The 18,008-nt window shown below is 37.5% G+C and overlaps 1 pseudogene; it reads left to right on the top strand.

Moving 5' to 3' along the window:
* Nucleotides 1–2,639: 2,639 nt before the first annotated feature.
* LOC120286351 overlaps nucleotides 2,640–18,008 on the top strand; it is a 23,227-nt pseudogene continuing 7,858 nt past the window's right edge.

Here is an 18,008-nt window from a genome sequence, read left to right as displayed (position 1 = left end):
ATTTAATCGTCGCCTTGTGCGGGCAATATCATAGGTCACCTTGTGAGAGCATTATTGTACATCAGCTTGTGAGAGCATTGAATCGTCGCCTTATGTGAGCAATATCGTACGTTAGGTTGTGCGAGCATTATTGTCCGTCAGCTTGTGAGAGCATTGAATCATCAGATTGTGAGAGCAATAATCATCAACTTGTGTGAGCATTGATTTGTCAGCTTGTGCGAGCTACCATCTATATATCAGCTTGTGAGAGCTATAATCTATTTCAGCTTGTGGGAGCAGTATTCGTATCGATTGATTATTGATGGTATTGATTGTATCGAATCGATTGGGTTGAATTGAGTGGTTGAGATTATGAACTGTACTGACATGCAGGATGAAACTGATGCGAAGTAAGTCTTTTGACTAGTGTTCATAGACTGCCTCAAGGTGTATTTTCTTCCTAATCGATGTTTAGGGGGAGAACTTGCTGAGACATTATCTCATCCTGTCATGGGCTCAAACTTTTTTAGGTCTTTAGATGGCGGTTCATCCGGAACTTTTTGGTCGGCTGATGAGGATTACCGAGCAGAGTTTTGATTACCATGCCCCAAGGAGTCAATGGGTCTATAAACTCGTGGTGACCACCATCTGGGTCAATGAGGGCCTACCTCAGAGGGTACCTCATCGGTTCATAGCGTGGTTTCACTACGGTTTCAATGGATTCCATGTGGGTCCCTTCCGAGGGATTTGAAATTCCCACTATGGTAGTCAATACCACTCTAGGTGAGAGTGTAGCTAACCCTCTTAATGGTGCTGTGGAGGATCCGACGCCCCCAAAGCCTATGGAAACTGAATGATCGGCGAATGTGTCGGACTAGTTGGTCATAGGACAGTTCCCTTTTTGAGAGTCAGTCTTTTGTAGACTCTTGACTTTAGTCTACTGTTATATATAAACCGGGGTGTTTATAAAAGCATGTTTTGGTTGTGATTTATTTCCTGTTTTTTTTTTATCCCAAGCTGTTAATTATCAGGGGTATTTGTTTACTTCCGCATGCATATTAAAATGAATGGGTCGGTCATGTGTCCTAGGACGTCACAATTTTATCGACCACCGAAGGATGGGCACGCACTCGAGAATCGAGGCGTGACAATTTTTGTAGCACTAGATCAAAATTCCGAGTCCTTACGGTGCTATAGAGTTCTCAAAATTATGCTACCGTCATCTTCTTTAGCGTTCTAGACTCCCGAAACCATATTTCTTCTGCATTTTTCAATGCTAAAATTCTATTTATTTGCATCCTTTGTATGGTTGTAGCATGAAAGAACTTAGTGTTTTTATCTCCCTATTTCATCAATTAACCATTCAACTCAAACCCCAATACATTTCTCTTGTCTCCAACATTGCTCTATTTGATCAGTAACTAATTGTTTTTTTTTTCTCTCTCAAAATGGATGTCTTGCGCATTTACAAAAACTGAAGTTCCTCTTTCAATGTTGTAATTTTCTTTATGTTGTTAGGAAAGGTCTTCTTACTCCACTTAACCAGTTTTAGAGCTGTAACTTTCAGATTTTTTTGCTAAATTCAAAGTTTCAATGGTAGGGGACTATCATATTTACTTAACTATCTTTCTACGCTCTTCGATTTTTGGCCAATATGCTTCAAATTTGAACAACGTAGCTTTCTTTATTGGTTTGGCTGAGAATGATAATAAAAGTGAGGAATGATCCAAACCAATGGTTGGTAAAGTGATGGCTTTAGCTTCAGCATACATGATTCTCCACTCGATGCTACATGTTATCCGATCTAACAAACTACTCACCTTCATGATTATTTGCCCGAATAAACGCACACCCCTTGCTTTCCAAATCAATTAGATTACAAGCATTTAAGAAGTCCTGAAAGCATTTAACCTGTGGTGCTCAACTATTCTTTTGCCTATCTTCTCCCAATGATAAAGTATTTCGTTAAAATCACCTAAGCATACGTAAGGGAGCATTTCATGTAAGTTTAGTGATGGAGTTGTGGAGTATGATAGAGGAAAATAATGTTCAAGCGCAAAAACAACTTATTTTAGACAATCACCCATCATGTGATGTTAAACTAGACAATAGGGATTTTATTGCTACTAATGGCATACTTATAATTTCCATATTAATTATATATGCCCTAGACTCCTGCTATATATAGGACAATATCTTTGATAGTTGTAATGCTAAAACTTGTAACCCTAAAGCTTATAACATTAATACTAATAGTGGAAAGATTGTCCAATGCGACACCGTTATTTTTCCCTTTTCATGATTTTGGGAAGGGTTTTTCCACATTAAAAAAATCTCGCTTGTTTTCTTCTCTATTTTTTCTCTTCATATATTCATGTTCCTGACAACTAGTATCAAGGCCTGGTTTTAGCGAAATAGTGGGAGCAAATATGGACAAAGGGAAGGTGAAGATTGATCGGTTTGATGGCAAGGACTTTGGTTTCTAGAAGAAATATAGATCGAGGATATGCTGCATCAGAAAACTCGCATCAGCCTCTATCTAGAGAGAAACCAAACTCTATGAAGCAAGAAGAGCATGAATTATTAGATCGACAAGCTTTGGGTTTGATTCGTCTCACATTGGCACAAAACATTGCTTTCAACATTGTTAATGGGCAACAATGGTGGATTTGATGGTGGCATTGTCCGATATGTTCAAGAAGCCTTCTGCATCAAATAAGGTTTATTTGATGCGTCATATTTTCAATTTGAAGATGGACAAGAATGCTTCCATGACAAATCACATCAACAAATTCAACGTGATCACAACTCAGTTGAGGTCGGTGGATATCAAATCCGATGACGAGGTAAAGGCTTTAATTTTTTTATCTTCTCTGCTTAAAAGGTGGAGTGCAACTGTGACTGCAATGACTAATGTTAGAATGCACATATGACTGAGTTGTATTTAAAAAACCACATTGAAAAATTGGTATAGTATTGAACACTGAATATATCCTAGTTAGCACATAATTTATTGAATTAAGTTTTTGAGTGAATGTGAATTCAATTGGATATATTAATGGGCTTGGATTTGAACTCTCTTTTCATGATCTCTCTAGATAAAGGTATAGCAAATTTGCTACGCACTCCCAACAAGCAATTCGTCTAGAAAGAAAAAGTTGAAGCTTAAAGCAATCTAAGATTTGATTCTTAACAAGGATATGGCAAATAAGAATCAAGTGAATTTTCGGGTACTGCCTTAAATACTGAAGGTAGAGGGAGAAGCAATCAACGAGGGCAGAACCAATATTACGGTAGATCAAAGTCTATAGAGAGAAGAAAATCGAGACCTCGTGGAGAAATAATTTGCTGGAATTGTGAAAAGAAAGGCCATCTAAAACTAGATTGTAGAGCCCCAAAGAAGAAATTTTAGTATCAAGACCGAAATCAAGAGGAAGGAAAATCTATGAATGCAACTCTTGAAGATACACATGATAGTGATGATTTTTAAGCACTGATAGTCCAATTGAGTCTTGGATTCTTAACTCGGGTGCGTCGTTTCACTCTATTTCGTGCAAAGAATTAATGCACAATTTTATTGCTGGAAAATTTAGAAAGGTTTATCTTGTTGATGATGAACCTTTTGATATAATGGGAAAGGGTGATGTTTATATAAAATCTACTAATGGATATCAATGGAAGTTGCATAATGTCATATATGTTTCGAGACTTAAGAGAAATATAATCTCTATAGGTCAATCAGACAAAACGAGATATAAAACTATTTTTGGAGATAACTCTTGGAAAATAGTTAAAAGTGCTTTAGTTGTAGCATGAGGAACAAAGTTGGGAATGCTCTACATAACTAAAAGCAATAGAAAAATCGTAACAATTGCTAAGTCCAAAGCCGATTCCAAATTATGGCACCACAGGGTTGGGCGCATGAGTGAACGAGGGATGAAGTTGTTAGCATCTAAAGAAACACTGCCTAATCTAAAGTCCATAAATATTGGTCTATGTGAAGATTGTGTTATGGGCAAGTAGAAACGTGTCAACTTTTCGAAGATTAAGAGAGAACCAAAGAAAGGAAACTTAGAGTTGGTGGAATGTGTGGGAACCAGCTCTTGTGAATTTCCTTGGAGGCTTACACTATTATGTAATGTTTATTGACGATCCCACCAAAAAAGTACAGGTTTATTTTTTGAAAAATAAATTTGACGTGTTTACCACTTTTAAGATATGGAAAGCTAAAGTGGAGAATGAGACCGACTTGAAGATTAAATGTGTAAGGTCCAATAATGGTGGTGAGTATGATAGCAAGGAGTTCAAGCAATTTTGTGCAGAGAATCAAGTCAGAATGACGAATTGTTCCCAACAAAGTGTAGCAAAATGGAGTTGCTAAAGGGATGAACAAAACTCTGAATGAGTGCAAGAAGTATGAGGTTGCATGCAAATTACCCAAGACGTTTTGGCCAAATACAATTAACACTCCAAATCTTATTAACAGAGGACCTTTAGTTCCACTTGATTTTAAGCTACTAAAAAAAGAATGGAGTGGAAAGAATATAAATCTCTCACATTTGAAAGTTTTTTGTTGTGTTTTGTATGTCCACATAGATTTTGAAAATAAAGATGAGCTTGATGCAAGAGCTAAAAATGTTTTTTCATTTGATATGGTTCTGACTTTTTTAGTTATCGATTTAGAAATGAACAAAATAGAAAAATAATAAGAACTGCTGATGTTACATTTAATGAAAACATGTTGTATAAGGACAAATTTGCAGCAAAATCTAGTGTGAAGAAACAAACGGTGAAGAATGGAGAGATTAAATTAGAAGAGGTTTGTAAAAGTGTTCTGGTTGAAATTTCTGAAACAGTTACTATAGACTTTGACCAAAAACCTGAACAAGAATTACGTCTACCTAAACCTACTTTGAGAAGATCTAGTAGAACACCAGAACCTATACAAAGATATTTGTCATTGCAGCATTTGCTTTTGACTAATGTTGGCGAACCAGAAAATTTTTCAAAAGTAGTACAAGTTAAAGATTCTATTAAGTAAGAGTTAGCAATGCAAGATGAGTTAGATTCACTCAAGAAAAATAGAACTTGGGTGTTAACTCAATCACAAGATGAGAAGAAACCATTGCAAAACAAGTGAGTGTATCAAATCAAAGAAGAACTTGATGGCAGCAAAGGTACAAAGCAAGGTTAATAGTAAAAGAGTTTCAGCAAAAGCAAAGAATTTTGATTACATAGAGATTTTTTCTTCAGTTGTGAAATTGACTACTATTATATTAGTATTGAGTATTGTTGCCGTTGAGAATTTACATTTAAAGTAGTTAGATTAAGACTACATTCCTCCATGGTAATTTAGAGGAGGATATTTACATAATAAACCCGGAAGGTTTTCAAGTTCCTAGAAAAGAAAAATATGTCTATAAATTGAAGAAAGTCTACATGCTCATTGTAAGGTCTAGCATAAGGGAGATCAATATACTAAAGTAACAATTGTTGAAAGAGTTTGAGATGAAGGACTTGGGCGCAACAAATTAGATTCTTGGGATGCGAATCACAAGGGATATAGATCCAAAAGAATTCTAAAATTATCTCAAGAAAAGTACATTGAAAAGGTACTGGATAGATTCAAAGTTCAAAATGCAAAGTCTGTGATACTCCTTTAGGAAGTTAGTTCAAGCTCTCAAAGAAGCAAACACCAAAGGTAGATGAAGAGCGGGAGTATATGGCTAAGGTGCATTATGCATCAGCTATTAGTAGTTTAATGTATGCTATGGTATGTACTTGACTAGACATAACTCGTGCAATAAGAGTTATAAATGGATACATGGCAAATCCAAGAATAAAGCATTAAGAAGCTGTAAAGTAGTTATTAAGATACTTGAGAAACACTTTAGGTATGTCATTATATTTTATGAAAAACGGTGTAACTTTACAAGGCTTTGTTAATACAGATCTTGGTAATGACTTGGATAATAGGAAGAGCACCTCCAGTCATGTTTTTACCTTAGGTGGTACTACATTCAGCTGGATGTCTAGACTTCAGACATTGTATCTTTTCAACCACTAAGGCAGGTTATGTTGCTAGATCTGAAATTGGTAAGGAGATGACTTTGGTTTTAAAAAATTTGAAGGAGATAGGCAAGGAACAAGATAATAGTGTTATTTTCAATGACAGTCAAAGTGCTATTTGTCCGGCAAAGAATCCAATATTTCTTGACATCAAGTTGAAATATCATCAAATTCGTCATTTGATAGATTATGGGCTTTTGTCATTGAAAAAGTTCTTCGTTCAGAAAATCTAGCAAATATATTAACCAAGGTTGTCACCACTGAGAAAGTAAGGCTGTGCATTGCGTTAATTGACCTCCATGGTGAGTGATGAGGGAGGTTGTGGAGTTTCATAGAGGAGTATAATATTCAAGCACGGAAATTATTTATTTTAGGCAATCACCCGATGTTAAAGCAGATGATAGGTTTTTATTACTACTAATAGTGTAATTTTCATATTAATTATGTATGCATGACACTCTTGCATATATAGAGCAATATCTTTTATAATTGCAACATTGAAACTTAGAACACTAGAGATTGTAACACTGATATTAATAGTGGAAAGATTGCTTAGTGTGGCACCATGATTTTTCCTTTTTCCTAATTTTAGGAATGGTTTTCCACATAAAAAATTCTTGCTTGTTTTCTTCTCTATTTTTTCCTTCATATATTCGCATTCCTAACATTTAGAAGTTGAATCCTCTCTTATAACACCAATCAATCTTGGAATGTTGCAGAAGCATGGATAAAGATCAACCTACTTTTGTTCCCCCTTGTACTATCTTCATAAATGACATCCACAAACTCATCCGTAGTTGATCATTCCAAAAAAGAGCCATCAAGATTTGATCAAAAAAAACTTTTCATTAAACTTTTAATTGTTTGTTGGATTGTTTTGTGGTTTGAATCTGTTTGACTTTGGTTTGTGTCTGAATGAGAACTGAACTAGACTTGACTTGATCGCTTCTATTAACCAATATTGATATCTTATAAATGGCTTCATCATATACCGACTAACCTATTTTCTGTGGTTGCATATTCTAGTGTTATTCTGTTAGCCATTTATATCTATAAGATATGCATATGTGTTTGAGAAATGTTTTGCAGGTCAAAGATATCCAAATCTGCAGGAAAGTTTTGTCACCATCAAAAAGGGGGAGATTATTAGAGAAATCTTCTTGAAGTGTTTTGAAGTTGACAAATCGTTTCTATCGCCTAGTCTCAAGGCTTGCGACTCGCTATTTAAAGTCTGAAGACCTTGGGACAGCCAGACTCAAGACTCAAAGTCTATCCTCATTAACAGTCTCTAATCCGTTGAAGAAAGGTTATCCAGAATTGGATGTTTTGTTAAGGATTTAACCTTATCAACTGGAGAAGATCTCATGGCTGGAGAAGACATAAACGGAGTCCTTTGATTGATCGAAGATTGATTCGATAATTGAAGATCCGGTGATTGCCTAAATATTATTGGAAGGTTCTCGCTTATGAAAACCGAGATACCGATTGTATGGGCGAACAGATTGATGGGCTATCAACACGTTCCTTTAATAGCTTGAACAATTTTCCTAATTGATTCCGTCCAACGGGTAGATTGAAGGAATTCCTTTGGTAAGTGCCAACGGGTATGATGGCATAAAGGAGTATATAAGGAAGACTGTCTTAGTTGTTCAAGGTGTGCGCGATAGAAGAATTCCAAAGTCTGAAGCTCCTTTTTTGTTTAGACAAATCCTTTGAGCGAATACTTGTATACAAAAGAGAGTATATATTTGTGAGAAACCTTGAGGAGGTGTGGTAGAACATCTACACTGTGGAATCAAGGCAAAGCTGTGCTGTAACTTCTCTTTTGATCATAGTGAAATCCAGCCGGTGGGCTGTCAGTGCGGAAGAGTGGACGTAGGCTTGGAATAAGCCGAACCACTATAAATCCTGTGTTCAATTTTCTCTTCCTCACTCTCTCTACCTCGATCGTATTTCATTTTGTTAATCAAGAGAGAATTTCCTTTCTATCATATGCTAAGAATCGCTTCCGTATTTCGATAAATTGTTTGTGCACCTATTCACCCCCCTCTAAGTGTTTATACTAGCTATCTCAATTGGTATTAGAGCCTGTGTACTTACTTTATTTGAAGTGTTTTACTTCATAGTAAAAGATCCATGGCTAGTATGCTAGCACCAGGGCTGATGGAAGGGCAAAGCAATACCATACCACCCTACTTTGATGGAAAGGATTACAACATCTGGAAGAACAAGATGAAAGCTTTCCTTCGATCAAAGGATCCTCTGGAATGGGACGTTGTAGAAAAAGGAATTACTCCTACCACTGGATTAGTCTCTGAAAGAGGAAAAGAAACTAATGAGACCAGCGGAATGTCTCAGGAAGAAATAATCAAGAGACAAGCACTCGATGCAAAAGCAATTTACTCCTTATATTGTGCTTTATCACCAACTGAATATAATAGAATATCTTCTTGTGGTACAGCAAAAGAAGTTTGGGACAGATTGCATATCACCTATGAAGGAACAGATCGAGTGAAGGAAACAAGAATCAACATTCTTCTCGGTCAATACGAAGCCTTCAAATGAAACCAGAGAATCTATATCTGACATGTTTAGTCATTTTACAGATATTGTGAATGGTCTTGAAAATCAAGGTCAACCAACTTCTGATCCCATGAAGGTAAACAAGCTGCTGCGTGGACTCTCCAAGGATTGGAATCACATAAAGACTTCGATAAGAGAGACGCAAAGAATTATGCCACTATCTGTCGACGAGCTAATTGGAACTCTTCAGTCTTATGAAGTGGAACGGATCAATGAAGATGAAGATCCAAAAGGTAAGAAATCCATTGCATTAAAATCAAATGATGATTCTGATGATACAGATTCTGAAGAAGATATGGACGATGAGGAGCTTGCTCTCATGATAAGAAGATTCAGAAAACTGAATAGAAAATGAAGAAGGTTCAACTCAAAGAAACAAAGCTTTCAAAGACAGCAGACCAAGTCTGTTGATGATGAGGAACCAAACAAAGACATAGTCTGCTTTGAATGTAAGAAAAAGGGACACATCAGACCCAACTGTCCTCTTCTGAAGAAGAAGAAAGGAAAAGCCGAAAAATTTCGAAAAGCTCTCAAAGCCGAAACCTGGAGTGACACAGAGTGTGAAGAAAGTGATAATGAATATGCCAATCTATATCTGATGGCACAATCAGACTCAGACAGTGAATTTGAGGCAAGTAATTTTAAAATTCCTGTCAAAGTTTCTAAATATATTGATGAACTCGTGTTTCGCCTTAAGACTTCTCTCAAAAGAATTTCCGAACCGACAAAGGAAAACTCAGCTCTAAAGAAAATGAAGATAATCTTTTAAAAGAAAATGCTCTTTTAAAAACAGACTTATCAAATATCTCAAAGAAATTTTCAATAGGGTCTGAAAAATTTGAGAAAATTCTTTCAGCTCAAAGACCTTACTTCAATAAGTCCAGTCTAGGTATGACAGCAGAAACAATTCCCTTGATTGATTTTCCTAAAGTAAAAGAAAGAATTAAGAAAAGACTCTCGAGAGGGGTTTACAAAATCACTTTAAGAAAGTTTTTGTAAAATCTGTAGGTAGAAATGCTCTCGATGTTCAAAATGCAACAGTCCGGATCACTTTGAAAAAGAGTGTCCTATGGTTTGGAAACCTGTTAAGAAATTATGGGCTAATACTGCTTATGTTACTAACACCAAAGGACCCAAGAAAGTTTGGGTACCAAAGAAAGCTTGAGACTCTTTTTTTAAATGCGTCACCGTCAAGAAAAGGTAAAGTGGTATCTTGACAAGTGGATGCTCAAGACACATGACAGAGACTCAAATTGTTTTATAAAGCTTGCTCAAGTAAATGGTGGAAAATTTTCATTTGGAGGAAACAGCAAAGGAAGTATTGTGGGATTTGGAACTGTGAAAATTGGAAATCTCACAATAAGTAATGTTTCCTTAGTGGAAGGACTCAATTACAATCTTCTCAGCATTAGTCAACTGTGTGATACTGGTTTCAAGATCTTCTTTCAAGAAGGAACATGTTCTGGAATCAGTAAAGACTCTACTCAGTCTTTCATGGGTCGAAGACATGGAAACATCTATCTTCTGGATGTGAAACCAAATGAATCGCAATGTTTTATCTCAATTCAAGACGAAGCAAGCTTATGGCATAGAAAGCTTGGTCATGTCAACATGAAGCAATGAGCCAAAATCTCATCAAAACAGCTTGTTCGAGGACTACCCAAATTACCTTATCAAAAGACTGATCCATGCACTCCATGTATTCTGGGAAAACAGGTAAGAAATTCATTTAAGCCAATAAATCATGTCTCTACTAATCATGTACTACAGTTGCTGCATATGGATCTCTTCGGACCAACCAAAACACAGAGTATTGGAGGTAAGAAATATTGCCTAGTAATTGTGGACGATTACTCCCGTTTTACTTGGGTATATTTCCTTGCAAGTAAGTCCGAAACCTTCTCGTATTTTGAAAAGTTTGCTAAAAAGGTTCAAAATGAAAAAGGATGTGTTATCTCAAGTATAAGAACAGATCATGGAGGTGAATTTGAAAATCAAGATTTTACAAAATTTTGTGATGAATCTGGCTTTAATCATGTGTTCTCCTCTCCATATACTCCTCAGCAAAATGGAGTTGTGGAAAGAAAGAACAGATCTCTTCAGAAATGGCTAGAACTCTTTTAATTGAAAGCAAGATTTCTTCACGATTTTGGGCTGAAGTCAAGTTTCAACAGCATGTTATATCATCAATAGAGTCTTCTTAAGACCTATTCTAGAGAAAACCCCTTACAAATTGTTCAAAGATAAGAAGCCTATTGTTTCATACTTTCATGTATTCGGTTGCAAATGTTTTATATTGAAAAATGCAAAAGATCGAGTTGGTAAGTTTGAAGAAAGATCAGATGAAGGTATCTTCCTTGGATATTCTACATCAAGCAAAGCCTTCAGAGTCTATAACAAGAAGAGCCCGTCTGTGGAGGAGTCAATGAATGTCAAATTTCAAGACTCAACGAAAGATGAATCAAGTCGACTCATCAAGAAGAGTCTCAACCTGCTCCATCTTCCAAAGCTTACAACTCAAGAAGCATCTCGGGCTACTGAAAACCAGCATCGTGGATGTTCGTGAAGATCCAAACAAAGAAAGAGATCATCATCCAGACAAATCAACAAGTAACTGGAAGCATAAGTCCAGTCATCCCAAAGATCTTATAATCGGCAAAATTAATGAAGGAATTCACACCAGATCCAAAAGGCAAGAGTCTAGTGCTGTGGCTCTTGTTTCTGAAATTGAACCAAAAGCATAGAAGAAGCTTTATCTCGATGAAAGCTGGATTGAGACTATGCAAGAAGAGCTCGAGACAGTTCAGCATTAATGATGTCTGGGAATTGACATCCAAACCAAAAGGTAAAACTATTATTGGAGCTAAATGGGTGTTCGAAACAAGATGAATGAGAAAGGAAAAGTCGTACGAAACAAAGCAAGACTCGTGGCCAAGGGATATACGCAAGAAGAAGGAATAGACTATGATGAGACTTACGCTCCAAGAGCAAGGTTAGAAGCTATTCGACTATTACTTGCGTTTGCGTGTTATAAGAATTTCAGGTTATTCCAAATGGACGTCAAAAGCGCCTTCCTAAATGGAGTCATCCAAGAGGAAGTTTATGTGGAACAACCACCAGGGTTTGAAGACCCAATGAAGCCAAACTCGCCTGAAGACTGAAGAAGGCTTTGTATGGTTTAAAGCAAGCACCTCGAGCTTGGTACGACAAATTAAGTAAGTTTTTAATACAAAATGGTTTTGTCAAAGGTAAAGTAGATACTACTTTATTTATCAAAAAGGAGAACAAAAGTTTCTTACTTGTTCAAATATATGTGGATGACATTATTTTCGGATCTTCTAATGAAAATATGTGCAAGAAATTTTCTAAGTCTATGCAGGATGAATTTGAAATGAGTATGATGGGAGAGTTAACATTCTTTCTTGGTCTTCAAGTAAAACAATTGAAGGAAGGAACTTTTATTTATCAAGAAAAATATGTTAATGATCTTGTCAAAAGATTTGGACTAGAAAAGTGCAAAAAGACCGACATACCGATGTCAAGTTCTTTGAAGATAGACAAAGATGAAGAAGGGAAGAAAGTTGATCAAAAGCTGTACAGGAGCATCATTGGTTCACTCATTTATCTTACTGCTTCTAGACCTGACATCTTGTTGAGTGTTTGCATCTGCTAGGTTTCAATCGATCCTAGAGAATCCCATCTCGGTCTGCGAAACGCATCATTAAATACGTTGCTTCATCATCAAGCATCGGTCTTTGGTATCCTAAGAAGGGAGACTTTAATCTTCTGGGATATTCAGACGCAGATCTGGCCGGTTGCAGAGTTGATAGAAAGAGCACTTCGGGAACTTGCCAGTTGCTTGGAAGCAGGACAGTCTCTTGGTTTTCAAGGAAACAAAGCACTGTGTCCCTTTCAACAACAGAAGCAGAGTATGTAGCCCTGGGAAGCTGCTGTTCGCAAATTCTATGGATAAAACAACAGCTAAGAGACTTTGAAATTGAAGACTCATGCACGGAGATTAATTGCGACAATACCAGCGCTATCAACCTCACCAAAAATCCAATTCTCCACTCAAGAGCAAAGCATATAGAGATTCGACATCACTTTATTAGAGACCATGTTCAAAATTGAGATGTTTCAATTCAATTTGTTAACTCAAAGAATCAACTGGCGGATATATTCACAAAGCCTTTCGAGAAAAATCAATTTGAGTCTATACGTTCCAGACTCAATATTTTGAGGTATGAGGATATCAAAGTCTAAAGACTTTCGACTCGATTTACAAGACTTTATCTCAAAGACAGTCTTGGTACGTCCGTCAAACCGTAAGTCTTTCTTCCTTGAATCTCATCTTGAAAAGGTACGATCGTCGACCGTATGTTTAAATTGTTGCTATATTTAATTGACGTAAATATTGCATCGTTTCATTTTCAAAAGGAAGTTATTTTTGAAATGGCTATTTTTGTGGAAAAAGACAATTATTTTGAAAAGGCATTCTTTTATTTCCTTTGTGACGGTTCATTTATCCCTCTTTAACCGATCGTACACTTTGTCGATTCCTCTTCACTTTTCTCTCAAAAACCCTAGAAAGCATCGATCCTCCATTCCCGTTTGTCTTCTTCGTTTAATCCTCAAAAAGTTGTCATCTTTCCTGGAAAAGTTAAGCAAGGAATCTTCCAAAAACTGAGAAAGATGTCATCTTCAAGAAAGTCTTCGAGAATTGCAAGCAGGGGACCACGGCGGATGAGTGAGGGGCCTACGCACTTCAATCTTACTGAAGATGAAGTGACTCCAGAACAGCAAGCGAGCCCACAACATTCTCAACAGCGTCATTCTCCTCCATCTAGTTCTCAAGGCGTTGATCATCAACAACAGAAAGAAATCATCGAGGATGCAAACCCTGTAAGAGTTCAAAAGCCCGCTTATATTTACCAGTTATATCGTGCCCTAAAAGGAATTCGTACTCCTTTGAACTACATTGATGATTTTCTTAAAGACAAAGGACATTGGAACGAATATATCTTTCTGCGAAAAATGGAAAGTTTGGGAATTGCTCGAAAAGGGGTGGCTGAGGAAACCCTTACAAATATCCCAAGTGATCCTCGTGGGGCAAATCCTGTAGATGGGAATGATGATGATAAATTATACAGTCAATTTCAACCGAAAATGGGTGTTGCGGTTGAAAATCAAGGAAAAATGGGAGATTTGTTTAGATCAAAGGAGCAAAAGGATATGTACTCGAAATTGCTGAAGCGTGGGGTAATAAACCCTAGGAGTGTGGATTTTGATTTTCTGGATGCAGTGAATGTGAACTTGAGGGAAAAGTTCAGTTATCTTCAACTTGAAAGTTCCTCGCTCGACTCTACAGAGGCATATGCTGAATTAACTGCATATTTCTATTCAAATCTAAGCTTTTTAGATGCGAATAGATTCTCTTTCAGCGTTAAAGACCAAGATTATATTGTCGATATGAATATGCTGGCAGATATGTTAGAAGTCGAAAGAGGAAGATATCAGCCAATCAAAGTTTCCATTGCTCGGGCCACACTTGAACTGGTGAAGGACAGGAGAACAGATGAAAAGATCACCTACTTAAGGATGGGTGCATTCAACATCTTGCTTCACAAGATTGTGATTAATTGCCTCCGACCGAAATCAACTTCCAAGACTGATGTTTCAAGTTCAGAGGCCAAGCTGATGTATGCCATTCTCTTTGGAAAAGGTTTTCTCTCCCTCACACTGTGATGTTTCACATGTATAGAGCAATGATGAAGGACAGAGGTCAACTCCCTTACCCAAGCCTTGTTACAAAGTTATTCCATCTGAATATTCAGCCTCCACAAATCTTTTGTGTTCGACCAAGCGATCATATGGTGGTAGGTCTGAAAATGGTGACCAAAATGCGTCCGAAGGAACTGAGCAAGGAGTTGGAGAAATTCAAGGAGAAGACTCCGCAAAATCTCATCAAATATCTTCTGCGGCTAAAAGAAAAGGAAGGAGCCCATGGTTGCTCCATCCAAGAGAAGAAGAGCTCTCCTTGTTGAGGATGAAGATGATGAGGAAGACATCACCATCTCTCGCATTGGCTTTGAAGAATTTAAGTCGTCTGTTCCACGAAAGAATCGGAGCAAATGTCGAAAGAAGCGAGAGGAGAAGGAAGAAGAAGAAATAGAAGCTGAAAAAGAAACAGAGGAGGAAAGACCTGAAGAAGAAAGAAGAGAAGAATGAGAACCCGAAGAACACTCTTCTCCACCTGTAGGCATGGAAACGGGGGAGATCGGGAGAAAGGTGTGAAGTCTTCATGTCCCGATGCAAAGTGAAGGAGCCGCCGCTCACCAACAGACCCAAAGGATGTTTATGCATCTCAATTTCCCGAAGAAGGTCATGAAGTTTCATCGCCAAACCCGCAAGACTATGCTGATCTACCATCGTCTCGCATTTACTCCATCGATCGAAATAAGCAAGTACTCAAACTGATAATGGAGCAGATTTTCGCAGAATCATGGATATTCTTTTGGAGATGCGAGGTCAGATTTATGCCTTGGGATGCGAAGTTCAAAGCTTGAAGAATGAAGGTCAAGCTTCTTCCTGTTCATTGAATGATAAAATGCAAGCCCTCTCTGCGTTCAGAATCAGGCCAATGCCAAGAATGAGGAGATTGCACAGCTAAAGGAAGACTTTAAAAGGCTGGAAGGCATCGTCCAGTCTATGGAAGATTTCCAGCTTGTCCGCGTTCCCAAGCAATCTTAACTTCATCTCATCCTTTTTAATGATGACAAAAAGGAGGAGAGATGCAAGATTTGATCAAAAAATTTTCATTAAACTTTTAATTGTTTGTTGGATTGTTTTGTGGTTTGAATCTGTTTGACTTTGGTTTGTGTCTGGATGAGAACTGAACTAGACTTGGACTTGACTGCTTCTATTAACCAATATTGATATCTTATAAATGGCTTCATCATATACTGACTAACCTATTTTCTGTAGTTGCATATTCTAGTGTTATTCTGTTAGCCATTTATCTCTATAAGATATGCATATGTGTTTGAGAAATGTTTTGCAGGTCAAAGATATCCAAATCTGCAGGAAAGTTTTGTCACCATCAAAAAGGGGGAGATTATTGGAGAAATCTTCTTGAAGTGTTTTGAAGTTGACAAATCGTTTCTATCAGTCTAGTCTGAAGGCTTGCAGACTTTGCTATTTAAAGTCCGAAGACCTTGGGACGACCACTCAAGACTCAAAGTCTATCCTCATTGATTGTTCTCTAATCCGTTGAAGAAAGGTTATCCGTAACTGGATGTTTCGTTAAGGATTTAACCTTATCAACTGGAGAAGATCTCATGGCTGGAGAAGACATAAACGGAGTCCTTTGATTGATCGAAGATTGATTCGATAATTGAAGATCCGGTGATTGCCTAAATATTATTGGAAGGTTCTCGCTTATGGAAACCGAGATCCCGATTGTATGGGCGAACAGGATTGATGGGCTATCAACACGTTCCTTTAATAGCTTGAACAATCTTCCTAATTGATTCCTTCCAACGGGTAGATTGAAGGAATTCCTTTGGTAAGTGCCAACGGGTATGATGGCATAAAGGAGTATATAAGGAAGACTGTCTTAGTTGTTCAAGGTGTGCGCGATAAAAGAATTCCAAAGTCTGAAGCTCCTTTTTGTTTAGACAAATCCTTTGAGCGAATACTTATATACAAAAGAGAGTATATATTTGTGAGAAACCTTGAGGAGGTGTGGTAGAACATCTACACTGTGGAATCAAGGCAAAGCTGTGCTCTAACTTCTTTGATCATAGTGAAATCCAGCCTGGGCTGTCGGTGCGGAAGAGTGGACGTAGGCTTGGAATAAGCCGAACCACTATAAATCCTGTGTTCAATTTTCTCTTCCTCACTCTCTCTACCTCAATCGTATTTCATTTTGTTAATCAAGAGAGAATTTTCTTTCTATCATATGCTAAGAATCGCTTCCGTATTTTGATAAATTGTTTGTGCACCTATTCACCCCCCTCTAGGTGTTTATACTAGCTATCTTACCATCCCCCTAGGGGATTCACCTACAAAGTAGTAATAAAAATTCGGCCAACGAGATTGAGCCTTTCCAAAGCCATAATGGCTCTTAAAGCCTTGATTGCTAAAGGTGTGCCCAACCCCTGACAGTTCTAGCAAGTAAGCCTTTTTTGTCCACTGATAGATTATTAAGGATATCTATCAAAGCCCATTTTTCAGCATATACTACCTCATGAATCGGTGTCTCCATTAGTTGACCCCCTTCCAGCATATTCCGAGGATTTGTATGCTAATCATAAAGATGGAATCTTTTCCCTTTGTTGGATGTTTTCCTTGCTTTATCTGATGTTTTTCCTCGATCAATTGTGTTGAAGGAAGCTTTATCGGCAAAGTGCTAAACATTGGGAAGGAATTCATTTGAATTTGGTTCAGCCCTTTAGCACAAAAGTCTATATCAGTAAATTTTCTCTTACCTCTTTCCTTTTGTGAAGAGCTGTGATGGCCTTACGAACTGCTTGGTTCCTTCACAACTAGAGTTAATTGTTCTTAATTTTCCTGAGTTTCTCGCACCATTTCGTCCAACTCTTCCTCCCCACTAATTTCTCCATAGGAGGCCTCCCAAAAGGGTTATATGTATATATTTGCTTCAACTTTTAACCACTAACCATATAGAGTAGTTTAGCGTTTGTGGAGGAAAATTGACTCATCATAAGGCACCCATTCACAGTTCTACACACATTGGCCAATTCTTCTACATGAGAAACAAAAGTGTGGGAGTCGTTTATATCTAAAATCCAGCCGGTGTTCCTTTCTTTTATTCCCGTTTCTTTTTTTCCTCCTTGGCCGATCACCGGCCACGACGACGACTAGCAACCAGCCATAGGCCAACTCTAGCCTCGCCCAAGACCAAATCTAGTGAAGGCAAGGCTCAAGCTTGCCGGATCTAGCAAGCTGCGAGCTCGTTGGCCTTAGCGAGCTCGAGCTCACCTAGATCGAGTCTGTGAACTCAAGGCTCGGCCGATCCAAGCGAGCGAAGCTTGCTGGATCTAGTGATTAGTTCTTAATTGGCCGCCAAGCAGCCGGCCATTGTCAAGGCACACAGTGACGGAGGAAGGAGGAAGAAGAAGGAGGAAGGAAAAGAAAATGAAAAAAGAAAGAAAATAAAAATAATAAAAAATTGATTTTTTTAAAATAAAAATAATTAAAAATTCAATTTTATAAAAATATATATTAAAATTAATTTGTTTGGTCAATAGAAAATATTAAAATTCGGTTTTTTTGGTAATTTTTCCCATAAAAATCAAGTTAGATAACGAACAGTGGAAAATATTTTCTACTCAAATTTCAAGTTTCAATCGAAC

This window comes from Eucalyptus grandis, chromosome 4, assembly GCF_016545825.1.
Source record: "Eucalyptus grandis isolate ANBG69807.140 chromosome 4, ASM1654582v1, whole genome shotgun sequence".
Classification (NCBI taxonomy): Eukaryota; Viridiplantae; Streptophyta; class Magnoliopsida; order Myrtales; family Myrtaceae; genus Eucalyptus; species Eucalyptus grandis.
The sequence above is the reverse complement of the archived record's forward strand: the minus strand, read 5'-3'. Positions and strand labels throughout refer to the sequence as shown.